Source organism: Neodiprion virginianus, chromosome 3 (assembly GCF_021901495.1).
Source record: "Neodiprion virginianus isolate iyNeoVirg1 chromosome 3, iyNeoVirg1.1, whole genome shotgun sequence".
Taxonomy (NCBI): domain Eukaryota; kingdom Metazoa; phylum Arthropoda; class Insecta; order Hymenoptera; family Diprionidae; genus Neodiprion; species Neodiprion virginianus.
Genome location: NC_060879.1, coordinates 17,355,483 through 17,383,477, shown reverse-complemented (window position 1 = coordinate 17,383,477; position 27,995 = coordinate 17,355,483). Strand labels below are relative to the sequence as shown.

At 34.1% G+C, this 27,995-nt stretch overlaps 1 protein-coding gene and 1 long non-coding RNA gene across 4 annotated transcripts in view; one reads left to right on the top strand and one right to left on the bottom strand.

Moving 5' to 3' along the window:
• Positions 1 to 27,995, top strand: part of LOC124299719 (uncharacterized) — a 271,430-nt gene that overhangs the window by 5,186 nt on the left and 238,249 nt on the right. The gene's annotated exons all lie outside the window — the stretch shown is intronic.
• On the bottom strand, positions 9,036 to 15,332 carry LOC124299722 (uncharacterized). The gene is made up of 3 exons (XR_006907050.1): positions 15,159 to 15,332; positions 13,568 to 13,943; positions 9,036 to 9,555 (listed from the first exon to the last, which is right to left on the bottom strand). It is a non-coding gene; the product is annotated as an uncharacterized LOC124299722 (long non-coding RNA).

Below are 27,995 nucleotides of genomic sequence, written 5' to 3'. Positions count from 1 at the left end.
GAAATTTCGTTTTCTCATAACAGGAAGCTTCTGGTGAAAGAAACTTTTCGTAACGGTGAAGAAACTTTATTGAGATGTCATATGTGTCACGATGTTAATATAACAAACATTCTCCTGGCCAAGTGGACGTTTCATAAATAAAAAGAACGTTACTCGAAACTTTCAATTAAAGGATCACTCGTTTTTTTTAATAATGTTATCAAAATCATTGTCTCTTTATACCCCCCTAAATTCGTATTTGTTTCACGTAGAACAATTTATATACCCGAGGAATTTTTTCATGGAAAAGGTATTTTCGATTTCATCCAAGAAAAGATTTTCCCTTCACCTCTGAGTTCAATTCTCATTTCGTATTCGTCGTTCGCACGTTTCGTGCGGTGCTGTGCACAAACATGCACGTAACCCATCTATTTTCAAACCCTCTCGACGCTTTCCGAGTAGGCATAGTTATTGTTCTCATTCAAAAGTATAGGTATATCTCAATAGATTGAAAACAATTTAATATCGAGGCTCGGATGTATACTTTCAAAATTTTCTAGACGCACGCTCTTTCGTTGTAGGGTATTTCGTTCGGAACACTGAGAAGAAATATCATCTTTCAAAGTCCCTAGAAAATTCTAGTGAATAATTTAATTATGAGAAAATGTGATACTAGTAACTGTTTAGTGAAATTAAGGTTATCGACACTACATTTCCTGGTAAGTGAAACATTACATATGTTTGTACAGTCAACTGCAGTTATTCGATCAAATCAGGCCTTAACATCAATCTATCGTGCCACTAAAATCGAAGTACTGCAACAGTTGCTCAAAGATATCTATCCAATGAAAATAATAGTAACACGTAGGTACTATATCGAGAGTTCTTCTTGAAAAGACCTGCCCGACAATTGCAACTCGTCTAGTTTACAAGCGTAGCCAGATGACTAGGCGAGAGGTTATGGTTGACTGTCACTTGTCAATCAGTCGATTCTAGGGAATTTGATTTTCTCAGACAATCAAAATTAAATAAGTTGAATCGCACGTGTTACTAGCAGATCCTCTAGTATATTCTGATTACAGCTACGAAACTCGTTTTCATTTAATACCCAGAATATTATTTTCATTTATGGTAATAAATTAAAATGGAGGTATCGGTGTGTGTATCAACCGCAACTGAAAAGTTCTTTCGTCTACCGCCTAAGAAACTTGTCTCACTGAGAAAGGATTAAAAATATCCCTGAGGAGGATGTCTCCTTCCCGTTTTTAACACGGAGAATATATCACTTGGCCGCATTTGATAATAGATATACATGTATGTGGACTCGATGTTGGAAGAATTTTTACTTTCCAGAGTCATAACTTTTATTTTATTTATTATTTTTTTTTTTTTTTTATAACTCCTGAAACTCTTGTTACGGATGTTGTTTGAAGCACAATTATGGAGAGACCTCGATACTTCTAGGATCAAGTTCGTGGCATTGAATATGGCTGAGTGGTGATGGTTGAAAAAGTGACATTTTGCCCATGCTGTTGAAATGGAAAAACTTTGAATTTCAAGTGTGAACTTTAAGAATAGGATTCAAAAGATATATTCTTTTGCCTTTTTTTTTTCTTTTCTTTGTACAAGCCTTTTACGAGGGAATTTAAAGAATGTTGCCTTCGAACGAAAGACCCGATTTTTGCGATATACTAACTTTTTTTCATTTTAAAGACCAAATTTTTCAAATTATTAATCGTCATCTATCGAAAGAATTGAGGTTAAGCTACTCTGTTCTTAGACGTCCTTCGTTCCCTAGCAAGCTTATTAATTGCGTAAATTTGTGATGCGCGAGCTTTCGTAGAATTTCGTCTAAACTCAGATGTTTCCAACCGCGCTGAAATAAACATGATTCATTTCGTCATTTCTATCACCACGTTTACTTAAAATCGGGTAAAATTTTCTGCGACATTATTTGGAACGCACCTTATGCGATTACGAGAATGGCCATTAGCGCACTTACTAATATACGTGAATGATTGATCGGGAAAAGTCTGCGGGGCTTCCTCCTGCAGGACTCAACGTTTCACCACGTCGAAATTCAATTTTGATCCTCGTTTTACACGCGCTCACAGCTGGCAGATCAGAATTTTAATGGCGGCACGTGATGCCAGGATGTGAGAAAGTATTTTTCATTGTGAATTAGGAGTATATCTTACCGTTAAACGAGCTCCAAACGCCGGGAATTAATTTCCGTTTTTTGTACCTCCATTCGTCGAGGAAAAAGTTGGAAACTCGAGCGGAACCAGCGTGGTGATAAAATAAACGAGGAATTGAAGACGAAGCAGGAGGAGGTAAAAACAACTGAATCGAACGAATGAATAAAATGTTATACATGCATATTGTATAGACAATTTTATGTATATACATACATATATATATATATATATATATATGTAATTATTATATAAGGGTGTGCCAAAAAAAATTTCTTTTCTTCAAACGTCCATCAAAATTTCTTTACGGCATCTCAAATAGAATATCCCATCCAAATGTGATCTCTTAATATTGATATTTAGAGTTGCCTTTTTTATTTCTTCCATTTTCCATTTAAATAACACGCAAAAAGAATCGGAAAATTTTGGAAATTTACATATTACTTGGACTTACATATTATCTAGATACAGATTCTTGTAGGAAATTTTCTTATTACAATTATTTTTAAAAATATGTTTGCTTATTTTATCAGAAACATTAAATATAACCCGTTATTCAAATTATCAAAACATCAACTTTATACAGATTTTTTTTTTAATGATTTGAAACAGATCTGGGAAGCGTGCGAATGAAAATTTTTGCGACCTAAAAATCAGGTATACCCTAATATGTGATATCTGTGTATAACATGCCTGAAAATGTCGAAAAAACATTCCCGAAGCTCTACCTAAGAATAGATTTCAAATTCTAAAAGATTCTTAAACATGATAGAATAGGAGTTTAAAATATGATAGATAGATCGAAGTTTATATAGCAGATACGATTATCGATACACATTCGCCGACTTCCTGTTTATATCTCGCTCCGGTGTGTAATAAAAACTACATTCGGTCACATTTTTTCTAACAATCACGAAGTGCAAAAAATTCGAAGATGAAGATTTACTTCAAAAACGCGATCAAATAAGGATTGAAGGTCTAAAAATTGTGTAATACGATATGCATATTTTGGCGTATGCTATAACGTTTCCAAATTGCAGCCAGATCGCAATTTTTATTTTTTAAGGTTGGCGGAAAGTTGGTGGATCGTGCCCTACATGACGTAACAATACAGCCCGCGGATAGAACAGCGTTTTTTGCCACGGCAAAGCCGTTTCAGACATTGAATTGCCGCCCCCTTGACAGAGAAACTCGCTATCAAAATCAGTCTGCTCAGAAGCCAGCCTTTACCATTTGTGGAACACCCCTCGGCAATTACTGTTATCGCACGTTCGAAACTAAGTGTATACATATATTTGAACCCGAATTGTCTAGCAGTCTCGATAGCTTTAATAGCAGGTGTAGTCGGTGGATTTTGGACAAGATACGCTATTGCGCAATGAATATTCATATGATTCGAAAGATTTATCCACAAAGTGCGCATTCAAAAATTGTCTCGAAGATTGAAGCTTGTTTCCGTAAGTGTAATAAAAATTTGAGGTGACTTCAAAATAGTTAGTTCTCTTCGAAAAAACAAGCAATACAATTCGTTTAACTGTTATTAAAGAGCTCCGCAATAATTTTGGAGTAAAAGCTTCACATTCTTTCAAATAACTGCTGATTTTACTGTAAATCTAGCACATAGTTCCAAGTTAAGGGGGTATTCTAGTGTAGAAATTTGAAAAAATCGATTTTTTTTTTTTATATTTTCAAAGCTTAACCTTTCAAGAATGTGTCCTTAAAAGGACAAGTCAAAATTTCAATTATTTTCAGAGATATAGCTATTTTAGTGACACGTCTTCAATACTGGCTCGGCTGGAACGAATTTTACTCGAAACTTTAAACGCGTTTTTCTCAAAACTACATTTTTCAAAACGGTTGACATGATTTCTCAAGTTCTATTGAACCGATTTACTTGAAATTTGGTGAGAATCTTCTCAATACATGTCTCTATCGCACGAACTATTATTATAACGAAATAATAATCTTTACTATTTTTAAAAAATTCAGAAACGTCCAAAAAAGTAAAAAAAAACGTATTATTTTTTCGGACAGCCGTAATTTGGCAAAGAAAAATTTTTTTTCGACTTTTTTTTAGTTAGTACGATAGCTGCATTTATGTAGATTAATAATCTTTTTTTTTTTTTCTCTGATTTTGAAAATGCTTGCAATCGTGACAACATTGGCGCGCCATTTTTTTTGTACCCCCCACTTCAACAACTCATAGCACTTTCAATTTTGTATTTTTTGACTTGTTTATTTTTTTTTTTTGTAATCGTAAAATAATAATAAACGCCTGATAAAAAAATGGATGGTAAAAATATTTTTTGTTTTTTGTTTATAGCACTTCAAAAAACACCTCAAATTCATGCCTCTACACTAGAATACCCCCTTAAGTCGATCTAAGTCAGTGAGCCAAATTTCATCTGAATCGGTTGATATTTTCTCGAGTTATTGTCGGAAATTTTTTTTTTTTTTTATCAGCAATATAGGCACTATCGCGTAATCGTATGATCAATTTTCATTTGACTATGAAGCATATATTTATTTGTCATATTTTCCACACAATAGACGAATTAAGGTATCTACCCCCAGCATAGTCGTTTTCTACACGAAAGCCGATCCATTTACTCGATAAACGTAATACTCGAAGACAAGCAAATAACAGAAAACAGCGTCTAACGCGAGTCGAAGACTGGACTTTATATTTTCCCGTTGTTTTCGAAATGGCCTCAACTACACGAAGTCTGGAAAAGCTCTCGAGGATTTTCCATTAAAAGCTAGAGCTTGTATCGTGAATCGGTTATTCAACAAAAACTGTTGCAAGGAACGTCTCATATAACTAGCCGTAAAATACATATTATAAAGTTGTATACCTGTGGCGGCGAAGGGCGATAAGCTTTGTTTCAAAAGGTTGCTGTAACCGCAGTTATCGACAGACTAAAATTTCGTTCGTTTTGGAGGTTATTGAAGTGTTGCTTCACGTAACAATACTGCAGAAATATGTAGGTATTCATGCACAAAAGTGTCCACTAATTGCTGCATACGGCTTCTGGCGTTATTCTAGCATGGTGCAGAAAAGTTTTTGAATATTTCTGTTGAACGCGGCATTTGCACGTCGGTAACGCGCAGGTTTTAAGGTACTGGTACCTATTAGAAGGCAAAAAAAAAGCAAATTTTCAAATAACATTATCTCAGCTTCTCTATTACCTATTGCCATGTTTTTTTTTTTTTTTTCAAATACTAGGCATTTTACGGAGAGTAAAGAAGAACCCGAGTCCTTGACTGGTCATTTTGACCGTGATTAGTAGAGGGCGCAAAAGTACGGTCCTTGAAAAAAAAAATAGTCCGATGGCGGACAGATAATATCCGGATTGGGAGGTCTGAAACAAAATCGGGAAAAAGCACGTTATAGAGGAAGGTTTTTTACACAGGAATCCACCGCCGATATGCAAAAAAGTGCAAAAATAAGAAAAAATAGCCTGTGCTTGAAAAAAGTGGAAAAATACCACTTTTTTTTCCATCTTTTCGGTGTTGCCAAATTTTTTGTTGACAACTTTTTTGCAAAAAAGTGTTAGATTCCTGCGCAGAACACCTAAATAAAGAAGTGAAAAAAGCCCGGTGATGATCGGTTCAGTGAATCCGCCGTGCGAAAAAAAGTCCTTTTGAGAAAAACGCGTTTAAAGTTTTTTACGTATTCTTTTCTATATTTCGCGGAATATGTGAAGTGTTATTACCTCCGATTGATTAATCCGCAATCCCTGGACCGCATAAAAGTACGCTTGAGTCCTGTTCAGCCTGCTCAATTCACAAATCAATTCAAACTGGTTTTATCATCTCCAGGACCTCCTTACTTACAATTAGTGACGGTTTGTGCCTATACGCTCCGACCTAGAGTGCTATATATCGTTGTAACTTTTTTTCTGTTCAGAACTTTTTCATAAAATTTTAAGGAGTGATTTTTGATGCTTTAAGGAATCGAAAAATGTAATAAAAAAAATTTTATTTTTTTGAATCCTAGTACCTTAGGTCCTAGTACCTTAATAATAATCAAGATATGTGACATATTCTTACTCGGTCGGTAAGGACTGACTATAAAATCCTTTTTGGGGTACGTAGTCGTCCTTTTTTATCTACCGTGTCAGTTAATTTTTCCGTTTCGTTATTGTTCATAAATTAATCAATGGTATTCATTCAGATTGAGGCAGGGTATTGTTTTTACATCAGAAAATTCATAGAAGTTCGAAATTTACCAAACAATGCGCGGTCTTCTGCCATGTGTTACTATTTGCGGACTTTTTGGATTCAATGGAGAATAAAGTCTACCGGTTTGCTTCATCTGTAGTTTCCTTTTTCCGGCCTGTACGTTTCATCAAAATAGTCCCACGACGGCTCATTTTAGTCATAATTATTTCCCGAATGGTGCAAATACTCTTATCTACGAACCTTATTTCGTCGGAAATCCGGGAAATACAAAAATAATAATAAATTGCAGAAACCAACACTATTTTTTCGTAATCTTCCAAGTGTTGCTAAATTTTCTGAACTCTACTCTGAAAAAGCAATGCGTTGTCAAAGTTGAAACAAATTTCTACTATGAGTTTAATCGTAATGATAAAAATAAGAATCAGCTGACTCAAACGTTAAATTAAAGAGAGGATGTCGTAAGCCTTCAAGTTCTGTTCTTCCATGTACCATTTTTTCCATTTTCCTGTCTCAATGCTAAACTGAGGCTACATTGTATCCACTCAAAAGATGATGATGTTTTTTTAAGGTAGTACCGTGATAAATCACTTTTCTTACAATATCTTTCAATTTTTGAATACACATAATTTGAAGTGTCCTTTATACGTAGGAATTTTTTTTAATAGTCCTTGCGGTACTAAATTATGCAATATTAGCGATCAAAAGTCGTACAATTTACATGTATTCCCTATCCCGACCGTAGTTAGAGTGAGCGTTTTATTTAATAACAGCCATACTTTTCTTAGAATTTTTTTTAAAAACTGAGAATTATTAGTTGAGGATATAACAAGTAATTTTTTTCAAAAAAAACATAAACAAGCCGTATTCATTTGTTTGTAAATAATTCTTAAAGTTTGTTGCTTTTAATGATTTTCAAACTTTCTCTCGTAACCTGACCCGTGAGAAATAGTGACTTGGCAACGTTGCCCTACGCGGGAAGTTTAAAATGCCATAAAGGCCCAACGAATTGAAATAAATGTCAGAACTTTGCGGATATAGGTTACGGTACAGAAAAAATTAAAATTGTTAATATCAATTATAACTAACCTCAAATTGATTTCATAACAATACATTTCTCTACAACACATGCTTGAGGGGCAACTGAGTTAGAATGCAACGTTGCCAAGTCAGACAAAAGACGCAATGGGAAAATTTTTATACTTCTGCGCATGTGAGAGGAGGCGCAAAGGTGTACTGTATCTCAACTACTTTTTACTTTAGTTATAATGTTTTATACAGGGGATATTTCTCTGGAAGTTGAGGACTGCTGCTATCACGGTACTACCTTAATTCTGTTTGACGCTCTATTTTCATCAAAATGTCATCAGTGAGTAAGGAAACAAAAATTTCAGTCTCCGACTGGATTTGTACTTATATAATACACCGCTCTTTAATTTCTCTGGTGTAGAATGGTTACAGAGAAGCTTCTATCGATCACTCGTTGGAAGTGACATCACACCAGTTTGGACTCCATTTTTATTTTTTCAGCAGTTATTGACACTATTAATTTCCAACGCCCACTGCATAGTGACGTCATTTACGGACGTCCCCCCCGTTCTACGGGGCAAACCATAACTGTAGAATCACATCAGACACGGAAAATGTTATCTTGAACACAAAAATTCGATTCTGAATTAATAATTCAGTGCTCGTTACCTGTTTCTTCGTCCATTAATGGTGGAAAAGCATAGCATTTATCTTCCGCCCTTTCAAAATTCACAATAAGTATACCTGTTGTTGAATATTTATTATGTATTTAATACAATTTTACACATAAGTGCATAAAAATAAGGCTCTCAATTAATGTAAAAAAAGTTTATTAAGAAACAGTCGCATAAAGATGGTTTCATATGGTACGGAATTCATTCCGCCGGAACGTAGAGCCTAGGGCGATAATTGAATGTGTAAGTGGATTCACGTTTCACTTTTCATCATTACTTCGATTTGATTGTATAATTTTGACTTTTCATCGAAACAGCGATGTCCTGTTAGTAATGTCAGGTATGAATTCCGCATCACGTGAAACCACCGAAAGTGATACGTCTCAATTTTAAATTTCGCGGTTCATTTTTCCCGAATACGGCGTCTGCCACACTGTTCCCAGACCCACTTAGGACCCACTGCCCTCGATCACGAACAATATTTAGTCTGAAGACCACGTCTCTATCAAATCACGGATTATTTTCGCGTTGCTGTGCGAATGTGCCTTTAATCATTCCGTACAGCGCTCTGGTGTGTAAAAAACTGAAGCGTGTATGTTTAATTAACATTTTCACTGAGGTAACAATTCTCTTCAAGTATTCGAAATATTTTTAACCGGCTGAGTATCCTGGAGCGCTCAAACGTTTTTAGAAGTTCGGATTACATGCTCAAAACTTCTGAACCTTTTACCGTTAGCACTTTCGAAATGCTTTTGGTAAGGTCGGTGGTTTTTTTTTTTTTTTTTTTTTTTTGACGACTAAAAAATCATGTATAAGTAAATGTTTTTCGTAAATACAATATTTTCATGAATTCTGCATCTTCGTAAAATAAAAGTTGTACAGATATTCGAGATTTTGTAATCATCAGGGTTAAATTCGTCGGCTGTTAAAAATTTGGTATTTGGTTATTCACGCACCGAATTTTTTTGCTTCTAAATTGAACCCCCGCTTACCGAAAAAACCTAGTATTTATCCATTTCGCTTTTGTCTAATGAACCAATAATTTTTTTCCCTCGCATCATCAGAGACCATTTTTTCACTACACTTTATAGACTGTCGCTGGAACAACTCGAGCCCAATAAAGAGACAGATCCGAAGTCCGTGTATAATTCGTTTATCCCGGTGCTAATTTTGTTCTACAGAGTGGCAAGTTTTTTACGTTGAGCAAGCTCGAGTAGCGAGGGAACAATTGAACTTGGAAAATCCATTTTCACGTGAAATGGACGTGCTAAGAGCTGCACTCTCATTACTTTCGTGAAACTCCTTCCATCCTCCGATTTCCTATTTCTCGCGCTCTCGAATCGTCTGTTCGAAGTTTCCTTATATTTCTTCGTCAGCAACGAAGAGAAAATCGTTCATCGAAATCAATCCGCGTCATAATTACAATGACAAGTGACGGCAACCAACGAATTCCTTACGATCAAGTATTCGAAGGGACGTAAAGTCAGCTTAAGAATCTGTTGAAATAAGAAAATGACTACAAATGGTTTCAAGAGTAAAATTGGAAGTAATGAGGGTAGATATAATTTTAAAAAAACTGTCGATGATTCAACAAAAAAAAAAAAAAAATTCAACCACTGAATTTCAACTATAAAGTCTAATTATCATGCGTCAGAAGAATGAAGTTATCCAACAATCATTTTTACTGGAAATGTTACATAAATTTTCCGATTACGGTGAACAAGAACTTATTTTATTCATAAATGAATACGCTATAAAATCATCTGTGATAAATTTTTTCTCGAGCTTCTCAACTCGATAAGCATACAATCGTTATAATTTACAAATGATAAACTTGTGATTTATCAACAAATAGATTCTTGCTACCTAAAGTTCAACTAAGAAAATTCATTGACAATTCGTTGACAGATAAAATGAGCGATTGGGAATCGAAATTGGATAAAGAATGTGGATTTTTCCGTAAAAAATTACGGAATATTATTTTTTCTCCAAAAATGTAAACACAAACAGGTCTTCAGATTTCAAATTCAACGTTTGAAAATTTTTCTTGTCCCTCGAGGATTTTTTTAGTTATATGTAAGTAGATAAATTTAAATAAGACGTTCTAAGCCTTCGGATCGGTTCATCACGTTCTTACCACAACCTTTTCTTCCACTTGGTTATACATCCCCACATCGTTAGCTTCGTTATTTGTTATCGGTTACTCGAGTGGAAGAATGAAGAACAAAGCTTTATCCGAGATGCCTCATGAATATTTCAATTCTAGTTCTCGGATAATATATCTTATAGATGTTTCGTAGCTGTGAAGCTTTCAATTGAAAACCTTCATAGAGTCGTTGAATCGTGACAATCGTCCTTTGTAATTTACCAACCAATTACCTTGACGATAAGGTCCTAAAAGATACACCCTTCTGTCCACTGGATAGATAGCTTAACATATTATATCTGTTTTAGCAACACAATGGGAATAAAGCGATGCCAACTTCACCTCATATAAATTCCCCATCCTGCGGTACGCAAGGTCGTCGTTATGGAGCAATAAATTGCAAACCCTCTCACATGCATAAAATATCTCTATAATTTGAGCTGAACGAACGACGTGCAAGGGAAAATAGTCGTGCGGAAAATCGTAGATATATACCCAATGAACGTAGTATGATACTTATTCAATTTCACTGACTTTATTCCGTGAATTCTTGTTATTTCTACGACTTTCCAAATCCTTTCATACAAATGACATGAAAAAATGAGAAACGCAATTGCGCGTGGAATAAGATTTCTCTAAAAGAAATGTCAAGTTTCTGTAACCGGTTCGTTGAAATCGTACAAAATATCGTGTGAAGTTACATACTTATTGCTTGTACCGAACAATATTTCGGAAAACTTATTAGCGGTCAACACATTTCTCCCAACATTGATTTTTTTTTTTTTTTTTTCACTTACGTGTCGTAAAACGATCTGCGGAAAGAATCTCGGATTTCGCGTGATATGCTCGGTAATGGAGAAACTTGGAAAAAGTTAAATACGGTTCTTTGAGCTTTCACGAAACGCTCGACACGTATTGTAAGAGATTGAAGGAACGGCATTTTCGCGATACGAGGATAAAAGTAGGTCCAATATTTTTCACCCTCAAGTCCTTTGTCGGAAGAACGGTTTCGTAAATATATTTGGAAATATATTTTACCGTCGAATAGGTGAGTTGAGAGGAATTCCATAGTTCATTGGTTCTACAAGTGAACCAAAAAAAAAAAAAAAAATGGGAGTAAACAGTTGAAAGTCAACGTATCAACGACTTCATCATTCAGGTCAGCGAATAACTTGGAAAGAAAACCGAAAGGTTTTGTGAAAAAGGTTTTGTCAAAAATATATCCCAATTATTGTTCAGAGCGAAGAAGAATTTGCGTACTTCTTGACGAATACCTCAACAAAAGTGAAGTGCTCGAACTTCACAAGCTAAGGAGCCGAGAGAAACGTGGATGGAACGTAGCGTGACGGAATAATTGCTTATTCACCAGGTAAACAGTCAAATTTACATGTAAGGATGCCTCGCCTTATACGCGCTCTTCGTTCCAGCTCTATATATTACCTTCCGTGCTCAATCCTGTAAACGCAAACTTCACGAGGAACAAGAGCAGCGTGTATATTATACTTAGAGTTATCCAACTACATCGTGTATAAGCACGTGACAAGAACTACGTTCTTCTCAATATTCGCCACTGCGCTCGAAAGTTTGATGAAAACAGTGAAACATTTTCCTCGACTGAACAAACTAAGGCAAGGAAAGGAACTTGTAGCAATATCGGGAGTGAAGTGTGAGTAGTGAGAATTGAATTTCGTAGATTAAGATCAATGATGGGCAAGCCTGTTGAGGATCAAGCAATCGAATCCGTCTCCAAAAATTTCTAGCAATGGTAGTTGCGCCAATAATCGTGAACACGAATGAAACAACATTCCTACTTCGTGATTAAAATTATTCCGACCAAATTCAAACAACGTAATCCAATATATCAACAATTTTAGAATAGGTTTTATAATTAGAAAATTGAACACGATGAAATTCTGGTATTTTCGAACCTATTCTAACGTTTCGAGACTCGCAAAGAAAAAAAAGAAAAGGCAAAACTATTTGCAACTGATTTTTTTTTTTTAATTTTAGTTGAGAATCGCCAAGAAAAACTGTCTTACTTTGAGCTCCAAGAAGTAATGCCAAACCAAACACTGACAATAAGTTTGCAATTAGCCGCTGGTGGACTCTTGAGTATTTCATATTTACTTATATACAGTCAAATTTATACACGGTCTTCTGTCATTTTGAATTTCACCACACTTTTATTCCATTCATGAAGTAAGTACGTTAATTTTGAAACCGTTCCTATATCCGCATGCCGCAGAGAGTTTTTACACATTTGAATCTGACGCAGAGAATTTGAATAAAAGACATACCGCAGATATTGAATCCAACTACGGAATGTGGGCAGTAAATAATGGCTTCTTATTAAGCGGTGGAATTAACTTCAGCTTTCAGGGAGGCAAGAGAAAAAAAAAAAAAAAATGCCAGTCGTAAAAGCAATTACAATTCAGACGCCGTGAAGAATAATTTATGGAGAATCGAAGTCTGCTGGTCGGATTGCCCTACAGGCGGTAAGTCTAGACCATCACTTTGCGAGAAGCCGATTATCGATTAATTTTCTCGATTCTTTTTACGATTATTCTATAACTCGAGGCTTGCTTTTTTTCACGAAGGAATCCCTTACATTTCTGTCGATAATTCCCGCAGACTTTTTGCTAATACGATAACCGTTCTCTATAATGGATAAGATGAATAGCTTGTCTTCTCATATCGTCGGAGTGTTTTTTTTTTTTTTTTTTTTTTTTTCAGCAATACTTATCTCAAATTCAAGTTTAATATTCACGCTATGGAACTTGCTTTACTTTTTGATCTTATTTTTATGCTGATCGCTGAACCATTGAATCAATGTCAAATTAACAATATCAGGTCGATTATACGTTCGCATAGAAATGTATTCATACCTCAAAGTCGCGTTTATTGACACTGAAATTTTCGGTATCAAAGATACAAAAACTGTTCATTATTGTCCGATAAAATTTGGAAAAGGTTACTTTAATCAAATGTAATTTAAATATGATGGGAATTGATTTTTCAAATTACTAGAACAAAGAGTTATAGATTGTGCAATACTTAGTGCTTACAGTCACACGAATATTCGAACTTATATCTTCAAGATTTACACTAACCATGTAATACGGTATAATACATGGAACATTCTAAAAAATTTCAACTCGTATTTGACCTTTACCCCTTCCGATTTTATTGCGGGATAAAGCAAATTGTGGATTGCAGAAAAATCTCTTTGTCTAAATTTATCAATGATTTCTACATTACCGGACCTTCCTTACGAAGAATGAATTTGAAATCAACGGGGGCGGGGGGTGAATTCGTCAAAGTTTTTTGGAATGTTCCGATATGCATCCCTACAGTATACCTACTTCAAAAACTTGTCAAGCCGTGGCCTTTCTTCAAATAAAGCCGGCCCGATTATCATTTGATACATTGCTTGACGGGGTATCAGATGAGTGACCTTGATTGTGAAATTCGATATCCATTTGGGACTGCTCAATCATTAGAGGCATCTTCGTACTCAAATAATTTGTTTATAAATTTCATCCAGGATGTTCTCCTCCGCAGAGACTTGAACTTTTACTTAACCAACTTGGCGCAGTTTAAATTAGCTGTACGAATTTCCATTAATTAAACCAGAATTTGCGAAGTTCCCAGGCTCAAGTCTTCTTTTTGGTGGAAGTCAATCACGGTGTCTCGGTAAAGCCTTTTATTGCTGCACTTAGTTATGAGGTATTCCGCACCCTGAGGAAAAAGTTATTTATCCTAATATTTTTCTCAGATCCGTTTGTTTAATCTGAAGCAAAACTCGTGTCTTTGAAGTAAGCCATGCTTCGTACGATTTTTCAAATTGCATAAAGAAGGCTCTCTTTTTTTCGAAAAACCATATTCTTTTGGCTAATTAATTAGATTTATGAAAATATTTCCTAGTTTTAACAAAGTAGATTATTATCTCCGTAACGAATACTCTGTTGGCCCGCATATAGTTGATGAGTAGTATTGTCGAAACAAAAAACCAATTTATATTTGTCAAGTAAAAAAAAAGTATAAACAGACATAATCTCGTATCGAATGAGAATTTGTTCGACTGTGTAGGAATGCAAAGATTTATTTTGATTTCGAGAAACTTCATTCAATAAAAAAAAATTATGTCAAAGAGATTCCAGCCCCTTGGAATACTTATACCGATTCAATGAGCACCCCATTTTCTTTATGCAATTAAAATACCAAGATATACTCAACAAAATTGGAGGATCCTCATATTCTCGAGCTTGCACTATGATGCAAGAAATTCTTACGATAAAAAACTAACTCGAAGTTAGTGGATCGGTGATCTTTAGTTATATTTAACGCCGATAACCACCAAGTATAAGTAGCCACCAATGATTCTGTGCCGGTTAGTGTTTTCGACCAGTCAGTTGCGTTGGCAATGGAGAATCAGCCCCCAGCGCCGCCGCCGGCCAGCGCTTCGAAAATTGAACCTGAGTTCGTTTCGCAGTCGGCCGGCGGCGGCGCTGCGGGCTGATTCTCCATTGCCAACTTAATTGACCTAACCAAAAAATCAGCCTTCTCAGAATCGCTGTGTCCATGTATACACGGTACCAGTTATGTTGAGAGCACGAAGACTGTATGAGGAGACTGAACTCCTTGTAAACAAATGGTTGCCTGGAAAAATAAGACCGCACTGGTGTTCAGTATGCACCGAAGACAATGGAGGAAGTATAAATTTTTACGAATCACATTCCAAGATGATCGATTAACCGATTTTGAGCATCTCTGCAACCAATCACGCTTCGGTGCAAATGAAACACTAGCGACGCTTGTGGCGAAATTTTAAGGGGCGGATTCTCTCAATTCACCTGTTTGAGTTCCTCCTCCTTATCCTCTGCTCTACTCTCACTCCAATGTATTGCGAACGTAATTGTGATTAATATAAAGACTTGTTATTATTATTATTACGCAGTCTCCCCTGAGAGGGTAATTTTTCATCGCAAAATCTCGTTCAACTCCGGAGTAGACAAAACCGCGAGTGATTCATCCGCTGTAGCGCACGTTTGGAACTTTCTTCACGAGATGGTTCGAAGCAGTTTGTTCTCCTGTATTCGCTTGTTTGCCAGCACAGGACTGACTCGAAAGTTGACAGAGGATTTTGCCGCATGTTAATCAGCAGCTAGTCCCACCTCGCCCAGCTGTACAACCATTAGATTGCCAATTAGAGTATGGCATGCACAACGTTGTACGTCGATTGCTGAAATAGAATTGGTCGGTCACGCTAATCGTGACATCCGCTCGTTGATAAATACCGGTGAGATAATCAATACGTGTGTCTGGTATTGGTAATTCCACGCCGTTTCGATCCTTGCGAAGAATGTTTTTCGCGAATTATTCGGTTGAGTTTGTCGACATTATTTGTGAGTCATTCTATGCGTTGAACCGGATATTGTAAGATTTTTTTAAAAACGGTGTGTCTGAGAAGAGCGAAGATACAGTCATTTAGAGATCTGTCAATTTTATAAATAAACATTTAAATATATGATATATAAAAAATCAATAAACATTTGACGTTTCGGATTTTTAAGGGGGGCCCCCATCAGAGATCATTTATTAGAAAACAACAATTGAAAAATTATAATTGGGTTCAGAACTAGCATGATCCAGAAGTAAACGTGATGTCGTAAAAAAAAAAATTAGCAATACAAACACTTTTAATCACATTTAAATACATAGTAAAGCGGTGAATTCACAACGAACGATTAGTCTATATTTACAAAAATTATTCAAAATGCAAGTAAGTTCTGCGACAGGCCAACAGATAAATCTATAACAACGAGGTTAGGCTGTTAAACTGATAGAATCGTTTATATCGGACACTCGAACCACCTGCAACTTACCCAAAAAAAAAAAAAATGAAGGAACCTTTTAAATTATTATAGGAGCCATAATAGTAGCTTTATGTCTATTTTAATTGGCAAGAGGACGGAACTGAGTCAAAAGTCACCCATCACAGTGAGAGGACAGCGGAAAAGGATAAATCAGCGCAGCGTTGCCAACCTGTCGGACGAATATTGCTCTAAATAGTGCCAAAACAATTTTTCAAGTTTTTTATCCAGATGGCACCGCAATAATTCATTAGATTTCCTAACAGTGCCATAATAATTCTTCGTATTTCATACTTTCAAAAATTATGTTTGACGGTATTGAAACTCAATAATTATAGGAATGCACAATATATTTATTTTTTTCGCTTCGTCACATGGACAATTTTCTTAGGAATATATAATGGTAATTATCGAACGAGGTAACACAACAAGATTTATATCCTGCAATTTGAATTGTGGGAACAGAGATAAATGATGCGTTATAACTAACATACAAGAATACCTAATTATATAAATTATTCAAAGATAATACACGTATCCTTCAAGTTTTAAAGAAGTCAAACATACCTCGTATTCATACCTCGGATACAAGTGATGTAAAATTTTTGTAATTATTGAACAGGGTTTCCTTCACGCCGAACTTCATCAGGAATGATCAAGGAGAAAATTGGAGAGGACATTTAGGTCCTCAGCTTGGTCAAAACCGCGTAGAATTCCCTGTGTAAGCACGACCTATTGATTTTCGTAGGTTAAACACCTTCGGCGGTTACGATATACGAGTTCTACACGTGTCAATTGAGGGTGCGAGGAACCGAGTATATTCAATTGGTACATTTTCATGTTTTCAGAACACACGAGTTTACCGGGCCACTGAGTCAAATCAAATAATGTGAACTGAAATAATTACTGGCACAAAAGTATGCCACGTATGTTAATTAGGTATACCTCAAATATAAGACAAATATACTAGAATAGGACCGAAAATTTAGCCAAGTCCGGAAAAAAATCAGATAGATAAAAAATGTATTAAAGAAAATTTCCACATTGTTTAGAAGTGTCCCTGAGACTCGGACAAAATGGATTTCTGTACAGGAAATCAGCAACTTATCATTTATGTCGTGTAGAGTGGTAAGCAGTAAGTTTATGAGCGTCTTTCGCTTTTCTGGAACTGTTGAAAGTTGAAGTCGAAATTGAAGAGCACTTTGAACCTGCTTTTCGTAGCCGCAACTTGCCTGACAATCACAAGTAGAGTTGCAGGAAGTTAACTGAATATTGATTCTAGCGCTGGTGCAGTAATCGTATTTACAGATTGTAAGAATCCGTTTATCTTCTTTCATCCCCGTTCTTCTGGATTTCTTAAATTTTCACGCCATGTCTAAATTTAATGCAATACTTAAAACGAATGTTGAGCGGCTGCCTCTGAAGTTGGTAGTAATAATTCCAGTCTTGATTTTTGCTTTCGTGAGGATTTTTTGAATCAGCTGAATCTATAAGCTTAAGTGTGCGATCCTTATTTTTTTGCAAATATTCTATTTCTTTATGGATTGTCGTCAATGTGGTATCTCAGCCACCAAAAGCACGATCGTATTTTTGCGCTATTAGCGTTGTTTTATATGGAATTATAATGGGTTGATTGAAACTAATTTACCATGAACTTCGACTGCTGAATTTATTGTTGCAAGGGATGAAACCACGATAGAACGTTGTAGTTTTGTATCTTTAAATTTCATACAAAATGATTCCTCCCAAACTCCATATAACTGGAACAAATACCTAGTCTGAATAGCATTTGTATTAAATTTTTTCACCCAAACTTTTTAAGAGTAAATGAAGAAATACCGTTGAAAAAGAGAGTTGACAGAGTGGGGCTTAACTGCGGAGACAATAAAATGGCCAATGGCGGTACATTTCCTTTTGAGCGATTCTCCATTAAGATCTTGAAAAAAAAAAGAAAAAAAAATGTTAAAGGCTCGGAAATGAAGCCTTCGGCGTTGTTCAAAAACTCAGGAATCTATTCAATTACTTAAACGCTTTTTAAGATCTCTAATAATCTAACTTGCTATTTCATCGGTGAACTTGATCATATTAGCTTGAACATTCAAATCATCTACTGTACGAATTTCAATTTTTCTGTTTATTGGTTTTCTTTTTTTTTTTTTCTTTTGACAAATACGAAAATCATTTTCAAATATCTCACGACTTGTTATCCAACTTTTACGGCGTCTCGTTTGTAATAGTCCTTGCACAGGTAAAACACTCGTATCGTTTTCAGACATTGTGAAAACTTTTCGTACAGTTTCACACTGAAAACTATATACGTAACAATTTGTTTCTATATTTTAATACTCGTAAGAGAAACTAAACGTACGGTACAAAAGAATACAATGCTTCCCGCACAGTGTCTGCGGTAAAACTGGCCAATTTTTATGTTTGTAGCAATGAATAACAGAATGAATATTTTTATTGATATCATCACATAACGCACTGCTGCTTTACTATCTGGATCATGATTGCGACCGTTATGCACTGAGAGAAAAAAGTTGTTTGATCGAAAAAAAAAATAAACAATTGTTTCATCAACGAAACGCGCCCTTTACGGGCGGTGAAACAAATATTTAGTTGTTAGAACAATTTGTAAGTTGCACGAACTAACTGAAAAATACTTGTGTTGGGTAAATTATTATTTAACACAAATACGAGGATTTACAGTCAACGAAATATTAAGTTGCACGATCTGTATTATATAGTTGATATAAAAATCATTTTATCAATCTAAATATCAAACTTTTTGATCCAACAAATGTTCAATAAAATCTCAGTTAACGGAATTGAATATTTAGTTTGTCTTAGTTTAGTTCAGTGTAGTGTTTCAATCACTTGGATTGGTTCTGATCGAAAATAAAATAAAAATTTTCAGCCTAATTAAGGCAGTTGGTAAATTTTTCGTTAACGCAAATAACTTGCAATTGTTCGCAAGTCGATTAAAACGCATTTTAAGTTCCTGATTAAACACTCGCAAATGTCTATCATCTTACCTAGTCACGCATTTTATCCACCAAACTGTCGCATTGATTTCGGGTCAACTTTTCGCTGACTTAGATGACGTGATATATTTGTCTCGGTGATACGAAGCTATTGACGGATGACGTGAAGAGATTTCGAGCAAAAATACAAGGATTTCATCAGTATTTTAACAACGTGAAAGCAGTGAAAAGGCCGATGAAATATTTCAGTTAACGGATGAAATGCTCGCAATCAACAAAACATTTAGTAATGTATTTAGTAATTGGTTCAAGACACTGACAACTTGGATTTCGTTATCTTTATATTTTCCCAGCTACTCTGCACGTTAGAGTATTGTGGGTTTTTTCGACCTACAAGATATTCAAAAGAGCTAAATTTACTAGCCTATTCGTGATTGTAGATGGATTCGTTGAACTATTGGTATAGAAACAAGTTTTTTGTTGTTTCGATCGATGCACGAATTTAAATCAACAAAAGCAATTGCAGTTAATCGAATTATATTCACTGACTTGGATCAACGAAATAAGTATTATAGTACCTGGACGATGTAGATTTATTTAGGCCGAGAAACTTGATTTGTTTCTTTCAATCGTCAAAAGTTTCTGACAAAAGGTACATTGATTTCATTCAACAATGTATAAGTTTGAACGGAAAGAATAAAAATGACCTAATTCGACGAAATCAATTTCTTTACTAAATCACATGTAGGGGTTGATTCAAGAGGATCAAGTTTAATTCCACGGAATACTGAATTCTTTGACGGAAAAAAATATTTAGGTGAAGCGATTGCACGCATCCAACCACAGGCACCCACTATTTCGACCGGATCATTGAGTTAACACAACTAAATATTGTTTGGACCCAACAAATTTTCAATCAAATCAATCACATAGTTCAAACAATTCGATTGGTTGATTTGCCTTAACAGAATTTATTATGTTAAAAAATATTCATTATCACGAAATATTACGAAATAATGATTTGAGCAGCAATTTTGTATCCAACTAAACCGACTCTGCTGATTTAATGACTTTTTTCTCTCGGTGTAATGATCTGAAAAAGAAAATCCAGGTATATTAGTAATCAGAAGACTAGTCTTAGTAGAAAGAATATCAGTTTTTAGGTATATTTTGATAAAAATTCAATGAAAATCAAATGTTATCTTGTATATAACTCAAATAAGAATGAATTCCAAGGAAACCCCCGCTGTGAAGCATAAATGGCATATTTTTTTTTAAGAGAACTGTGTTTTCGAACTCAAATTGGACCTACGAACCAATTGTTTCTGAATTATGTACCGCGCATAAATTGATTACGTAAAATATGATCTTAGATGCCCAAACAGCAAACATCAGGTGTGAATTTTTCGTAGCCTTTAGAATTCACAGTGATCGAGTAAAAAATTTATACTTGCATCCTGTGATATGTTAACCAATTTCTGCGATGTATATTTACAGTAATTCACGGAATTAATTCACAACGACGTTTCGTGTCCCTCGTAAGTTTTACAACCCGTGGAAATTTGGACTCGAGCTTAGGTTGGGGTGCATTTTCAGCGGTGTGTTTATTCTTCCCAAGAAAATTTGGATTTTGATATTCGCCGCGCGTATCTCTCGTTTCATTTCGCACGACTGGTGAGCAGAATTGGGCAGCAGAAATTACTTTCGTCATTTCATTACCCGTAAATTACAATTACTGTGAATAACTGTAATATTTAGTAACTAATTACAATTGCGGGAAATAATTATAAATTTTGATTTACCAATTACAGTTAGTATAAACAATTGTAATTTTATGATTATCAACTACAATTACTCGAAATAATTGTAATTTTTTTGTTGTCAATTAAAATTACTTGAAAAAATTGTAATTTTTTTGCTACTAATTACAATTACTTGGAACAATTGTAATTTTTCTGTTATCCATTACAATTAATGGAAATGATTATGTTTTTTTTCAAATTTCAATTGTTTTTCATAATTTATTTAAACAAATTACTTTTGGAAACGTAATGTCGAATTCTCAACATAATTTCAAATTCCGAAAACATCGGGAACTTCATGGAGCTTACATATTCACATTGACTGGTCAAGCAAATTATTTAAACAAATTAATTTTTCAAAGTAATGTGAAATCCTCGATCAGCTACCCAAAAAACTTTGGTAACCATAGCCCATTCACATATTGACTGTAAAAGACTCGTTCCGATCACACCATTTGAATACTCCAAAAACGGAGTAAATTTATTTGTCTATTTGTTATTATTTCACAGGAATAACGTTAGAGAAAAAAATTCAATTGGACCACATCGTGTGGTTTACAATTACTCAAAAGAATTTTAATAATGTCTGATTTAATTACAATCACTGAGGATAATTGAAATGATTTCTGATTAAATTCCAATCACTGAAAGTAATTTTGATAAACTTTGATTAAATTCAAATTACTCAATGTAATTTTAATGAAATCCAATTCAATTACAATTACTGGAAATAATTTCGATGGACTCTGAGTCAATTACAATTATCAAAAGTAATTTCACTGAACTCCGATTCAATTATTATTACTGAAAATAATTTCAATGGAATTCGATGTCATTAAAAATTATCCTTAGTGATTTGTAATTGTTAATTTTTTATTACAATTTTGCCCAGCACTGCTGGTGAGACGAGATGGAAAAAGCACAGCATCTTACCGTAGTCATGTCACTGTTGGCTCCACAACGCACCCTTCGTTCTTACCTTCGTCTTCACCCTCTACCCCCTCCGTTGAGAACTTATGTCCTTTGCTCTTTGTCCTTTGTTGTTTACTCTTCGTTCTTAAGTGACCTGTAAGATAGCTGAGCAGATACTGTCGACGATTTTCTTTGTCTCCGTTACGTTAGGTCTGCAGGCACGACTTAACAGACGACTGAAACGCAACGTCTCAACGCGATAACCCAACGCCGATTTGATGTCGCATCTGGCAACCACCGAGCAACGATCTCATTCGGAGTGGGCAATTTTAATTCACTTTTTTTCATCTCCGACGTATTTACACACGACAAACGGTTATGCGATAAGAAAGGAACTCTCCTATCTCGCTTCTGTCTTATGCTAAAAATATATTTATAATTTCAGCGAATCGTGAAAAATTGTTCAACTCGCTTCCTCTTCTTTGATTGTCTCAAACGCAAACGACGCAGTGTTCCATGCATTTAAGTTCCTGCCCTGATTTTGCTATTTATTATGAGCGAGGGATTGCTCATTAGGGGCCTTCCATAAATTACGTCACACGTTAACGGGGGGGGGGGGGGGGGGAGGTATCACCGTAATGCGACATAGTTTGACAAGAGGCAGGGGGGGGGGGGTCGAAAGCTTTGTGACGTCATATGTTAAAATTTAAAATACTGAAACACGAAATTTATATGTAAAGAAAAAATTTTTTAAATTTTCGAACTTGATCGATATTTTTGGAGTTTACTCTTTAAGAAACGATTTGAGTTATGAGGCCCGGTACGGAAATTTTATGAGGAGTAAAATCAAGTGTAACACGGAAACTTGAGGCGTTAAGTAGAAAGAGACAAACATGTATATCTGTAGGATTGAACGTGCAGAAGAATGAGATGGAATACATTACACAGCGTGTCCTGTACTCGGGGTCTCCTCTTTGTGCGATGCTTCGCAGTCTCACTGTATAGTTCACTACCTCTGGTCTGAGAGTTGAATGTGTGCGTATGTTTGTACGTGTGTGTTGTGTGCCTGCGTATTACGAACAGTGCTGGGCAAAATTGTAATAAAAAATTAACAATTACAAATCACTAAGGATAATTTTTAATGACATCGAATTCCATTGAAATTATTTTCAGTAATAATAATTGAATAGGAGTTCAGTGAAATTACTTTTGATAATTGTAATTGACTCAGAGTCCATCGAAATTATTTCCAGTAATTGTAATTGAATTGGATTTCATTAAAATTACATTGAGTAATTTGAATTTAATCAAAGTTTATCAAAATTACTTTCAGTGATTGGAATTTAATTAGAAATCATTTCAATTATCCTCAGTGATTGTAATTAAATCAGACATTATTAAAATTCTTTTGAGTAATTGTAAACCACACGATGTGGTCCAATTGAATTTTTTTCTCTAACGTTATTCCTGTGAAATAATAACAAATAGACAAATAAATTTACTCCGTTTTTGGAGTATTCAAATGGTGTGATCGGAACGAGTCTTTTACAGTCAATATGTGAATGGGCTATGGTTACCAAAGTTTTTTGGGTAGCTGATCGAGGATTTCACATTACTTTGAAAAATTAATTTGTTTAAATAATTTGCTTGACCAGTCAATGTGAATACGTAAGCTCCATGAAGTTCCCGATGTTTTCGGAATTTGAAATTATGTTGAGAATTCGACATTACGTTTCCAAAGGTAATTTGTTTAAATAAATTATGAAAAACAATTGAAATTTGAAAAAAAAACATAATCATTTCCATTAATTGTAATGGATAACAGAAAAATTACAATTGTTCCAAGTAATTGTAATTAGTAGCAAAAAAATTACAATTTTTTCAAGTAATTTTAATTGACAACAAAAAAATTACAATTATTTCGAGTAATTGTAGTTGATAATCATAAAATTACAATTGTTTATACTAACTGTAATTGGTAAATCAAAATTTATAATTATTTCCCGCAATTGTAATTAGTTACTAAATATTACAGTTATTCACAGTAATTGTAATTTACGGGTAATGAAATGACGAAAGTAATTTCTGCTGCCCAATTCTGATTACGAAGTTCTGCCGCAACTCGTATACTGCTGCCGAGTACAGGGTATGCATTAGGGTGGGCCAAAAAAAATGAGTATTTTTTTTTTTACTTTATACTCTGAAAATCGGTTGCTAGATACCTCTAAAGAATTCTCACCAAATATGAGCTCTTAATTTTGATAACAAGGTCCTCCGCTTTACAATTTTGCATTTTTTCCTGAGTATTAGAAACAAAAATTCATATCTCTTCGACAACTGTTCGTTAAAAAATATCTCTCCTCATATTCTTGTAGGAAATCGAACGCTCTACAGAAAAGGTCTCTTACAATTTTTTCGTAAACCTTACCGTTTAAAAGATATCAAAGCTTAAAGTTTGATTATTTTAAGAGAAATTTCTGTTTTGCTTATGAATTTTTTAACTCGCTTACAAAAAATTTTGATGAATTGCGCAACTCATAGTTTTGTAGGAAATTAACTGCTCTACAAAAATGGTGTCTTATGATTTGTCGATTAAGTTAAGCGTTTAAAAGATATTCATCGTCAAACTTCAATGCATACTAATTTTAACAGTTTTTGATGAATAATTCAAAAAATTTCAATTTAATTCATAAGTTTCATGAAAATTTATTCCAATGTGAGTTCCTAAGAAAAGAGAAAAATAGTATAAAAATATATATTAAAAATTTAAAATTAAAAAATATATAATATATAGAACTAAAAAAATAAAAGAAAAATAGTATAAAAATATATATTAAAAATTAAAAATTAAAAAATATGTAATATATAGAACTAAAAACATAAAAGAAAAATAGTTTAAAAAATTTCTCTTTTCTTAGGAACTTACATTGGAATAAATTTTCATGAAACTTATGAATTAAATTGAAATTTTTCGAATTATTCATCAAAAACTGTTAAAATTAGTATGCATTGAAGTTTGACGATGAATATCTTTTAAACGCTTAACTTAATCGACAAATCATAAGACACCATTTTTGTAGAGCAGTTAATTTCCTACAAAACTATGAGTTGCGCAATTCATCAAAATTTTTTGTAAGCGAGTTAAAAAATTCATAAGCAAAACAGAAATTTCTCTTAAAATAATCAAACTTTAAGCTTTGATATCTTTTAAACGGTAAGGTTTACGAAAAAATTGTAAGAGACCTTTTCTGTAGAGCGTTCGATTTCCTACAAGAATATGAGGAGAGATATTTTTTAACGAACAGTTGTCGAAGAGATATGAATTTTTGTTTCTAATACTCAGGAAAAAATGCAAAATTGTAAAGCGGAGGACCTTGTTATCAAAATTAAGAGCTCATATTTGGTGAGAATTCTTTAGAGGTATCTAGCAACCGATTTTCAGAGTATAAAGTAAAAAAAAAAATACTCATTTTTTTTGGCCCACCCTAGTATGCATGCTGCATAATAAATACATATAGTGGCATTTATTGTATCGATACAACGTACACAAGCAGCAACATATTATTATCATCATCATCGCCGTCGTCATCGTCATCATCATCATCATCATCATCATCATCATCATCATCATCATCATCATCATCATCATCATCATCATCATCATCATCATCATTACTATTATTTTGAACGTACTTTATGTAATACGCTTTTACTGAAGTAATATAAATAATCCGAATAATTACAGATATATGTTTGTTTCTCTTATCATTTCATATCCTCTTTTTCTATTCGATATATATCATAATTATCGTTCGTAAGGAGTAAACTCCAGTCGTGCATCGGAGCTGACACACACACACTTTTTTTAATCTTTAATCAACATAATTATTCGCTTTTTGTTTACTAACTAGTCGTTTTTTCTTTCTGTTATCGTAAATATTTGACTCTGTGTTGATTTTATTAAAGATTATATAATAAAAATAAGAAAAAAATGGAAATAACTGTATTCTTTTGATTATTTGTAAATACGTGCATAAGTTTGAAAAATTTGTGACGTAACATCAGGGGGGAGGGGGTTTTAAAAATGTGACAACCTGTGACAAGGACGGGGGGAGGGGTTGTTTAAAAGTTCTAAAATTCGTGTCACGTAATTTATGGATAGCCCCTTATGCCAAAGTGGTGGATACTGATTATGATTACAGAGATCGCACGTTCATTGCAGAGATTTGGGAAATTTCAAAGAGATTGCAAAGATTACAGTAACCTTACACATGATACAAGATAATAGCAAACATTACAAGGATTACGAGTGATTACAAAAATTACAAGAATTTGAAGAATTACAAAAATTTCAAGAATTACAAAGATAACATGAAGTATACGGATGGATTACAGAAGATTGTAAATGATGGCAAAGATTATAATTCATTAAAAACAATTATAAAACATTGCAAAGATGATTACAAAAATGACAAGAATTTCAAGAATTACAAAGATAACATGAAGTGTGCGGATGGATTACAAAAGATGGCAACTGATGGCAAAGATTATAATTCATTACAAACGATTATAAAACGATACAAGGATTACGAGTGATTACAAAAATTACAAGAATTTCAAGAATTACAAAAATTTTAAGAATTACAAAGATAACATGAAGTATACGGATGGATTACAAAAGATTGTAAATGATGGCAAAGATTATAATTCATTACAAACAATTATAAAACATTACAAAGATGATTACAAAAATGACAAAAATTTCAAGAATCACAAAGATAACATGAAGTATGCGGACGGATTACAAAAGATTGCAACTGATGGCAAAGATTATAACTCATTACAAACGTAATATGAAGAATACAAGCAGATCGTAAAAGACTACAAAGGATTACAAGAGGTAACAAAGCTTACATCACGAAATGGGGCGTGTGTATCTACACTAGATTACAGAAGTAATTAATCCTTTGATTATAATCGATCTACATTTCAATCGTTACGTAGTAAAATCATTGAAATGCCAACCTATTATACTCTTATGTTTAAAACTGCATTAGGTACGTACCTTCTGTAAAAATCTCGATAATATTTACTAAGAATTTACAAATCTGATATATAATTCAGCATTCAATCATTGTATACAATTACTTTCAGTACACCTTCAAGATTGATTACGAAACGAACGGAAAGAAAATGTACTTTACTCTAACGTGCTATATGGAACAATAATCGGTCCAATTTGGTCAATTAAAGAAAGAAAATTAAAAGCACAGAAATTTTTCAATAATAGGCATAAAAAAAAAAAAATCAAAAATGAATAAATAAATAAACACGACCCAGATTTAACCTGGTTTTTCAAATAAATTAATCAGATTTCGGATCTTTTCAGACAACTTTTTGATGAATGCAATACCAGTCTGTGAATAAACCGAAAAAAAATATATTTGTTCACCTGTACGGGGATTGCGTCAAAAGCAGTAGGTGAATGTCGCGTGTTTAATCGATCTCTCACTTCTAATTCCCAGCCATATGCTTAAATACGGTATAGGTTTACATAACTGAAACGTAGATTAACGCGCTAGCGTATGTTGGTCAGCGTACGAAACAGTTCAACTTGAAAGTTAACACGTATTTGTGTATGAATATTGCATGAATCTGTTATTACGTTTGCTAAAGTGGTCTACCGAGCCATAATACATTCGGGGCAATAATTTGGTTTCTATTCATTGCTATTGTCGAACAACTAGGATGTACCTACATGAAATGGTATTTCGATACTAAAAATCGGATATCGTTCATTCAAACCCAAGAAATAGTTTTGCACTTTAACAAAAAATTGAATTTACGTGTATAAGGTTGGAGTTGTAGCTACGTTGACGAGATAAAATGTAAATATGAGATGTTTCGATATTTCAAGTATCCGAGGTTTTAGAACTGGCAAAAAAGGCAATCATTAATGAAATATAAAACTACACACTTCTCCTTTTTTGCGATTCGATGGTTGTAGTCGTTAAATTTTTTTCAACGAATATAAGCAATGTCAACTCTATTACTACTAGTTACTTATGATAAAAGGACAAGTCGATTGTATGGCATGATATAACGAGGAGAGTTATGCCAAGTTGAAGTGAAATGATACGTCTGCTTGTTCGTACTTTAAGAATCCACCCTGTTATCGTAAAGAGCTGTACATAACTTGGACAGAAAATTACAGTATCA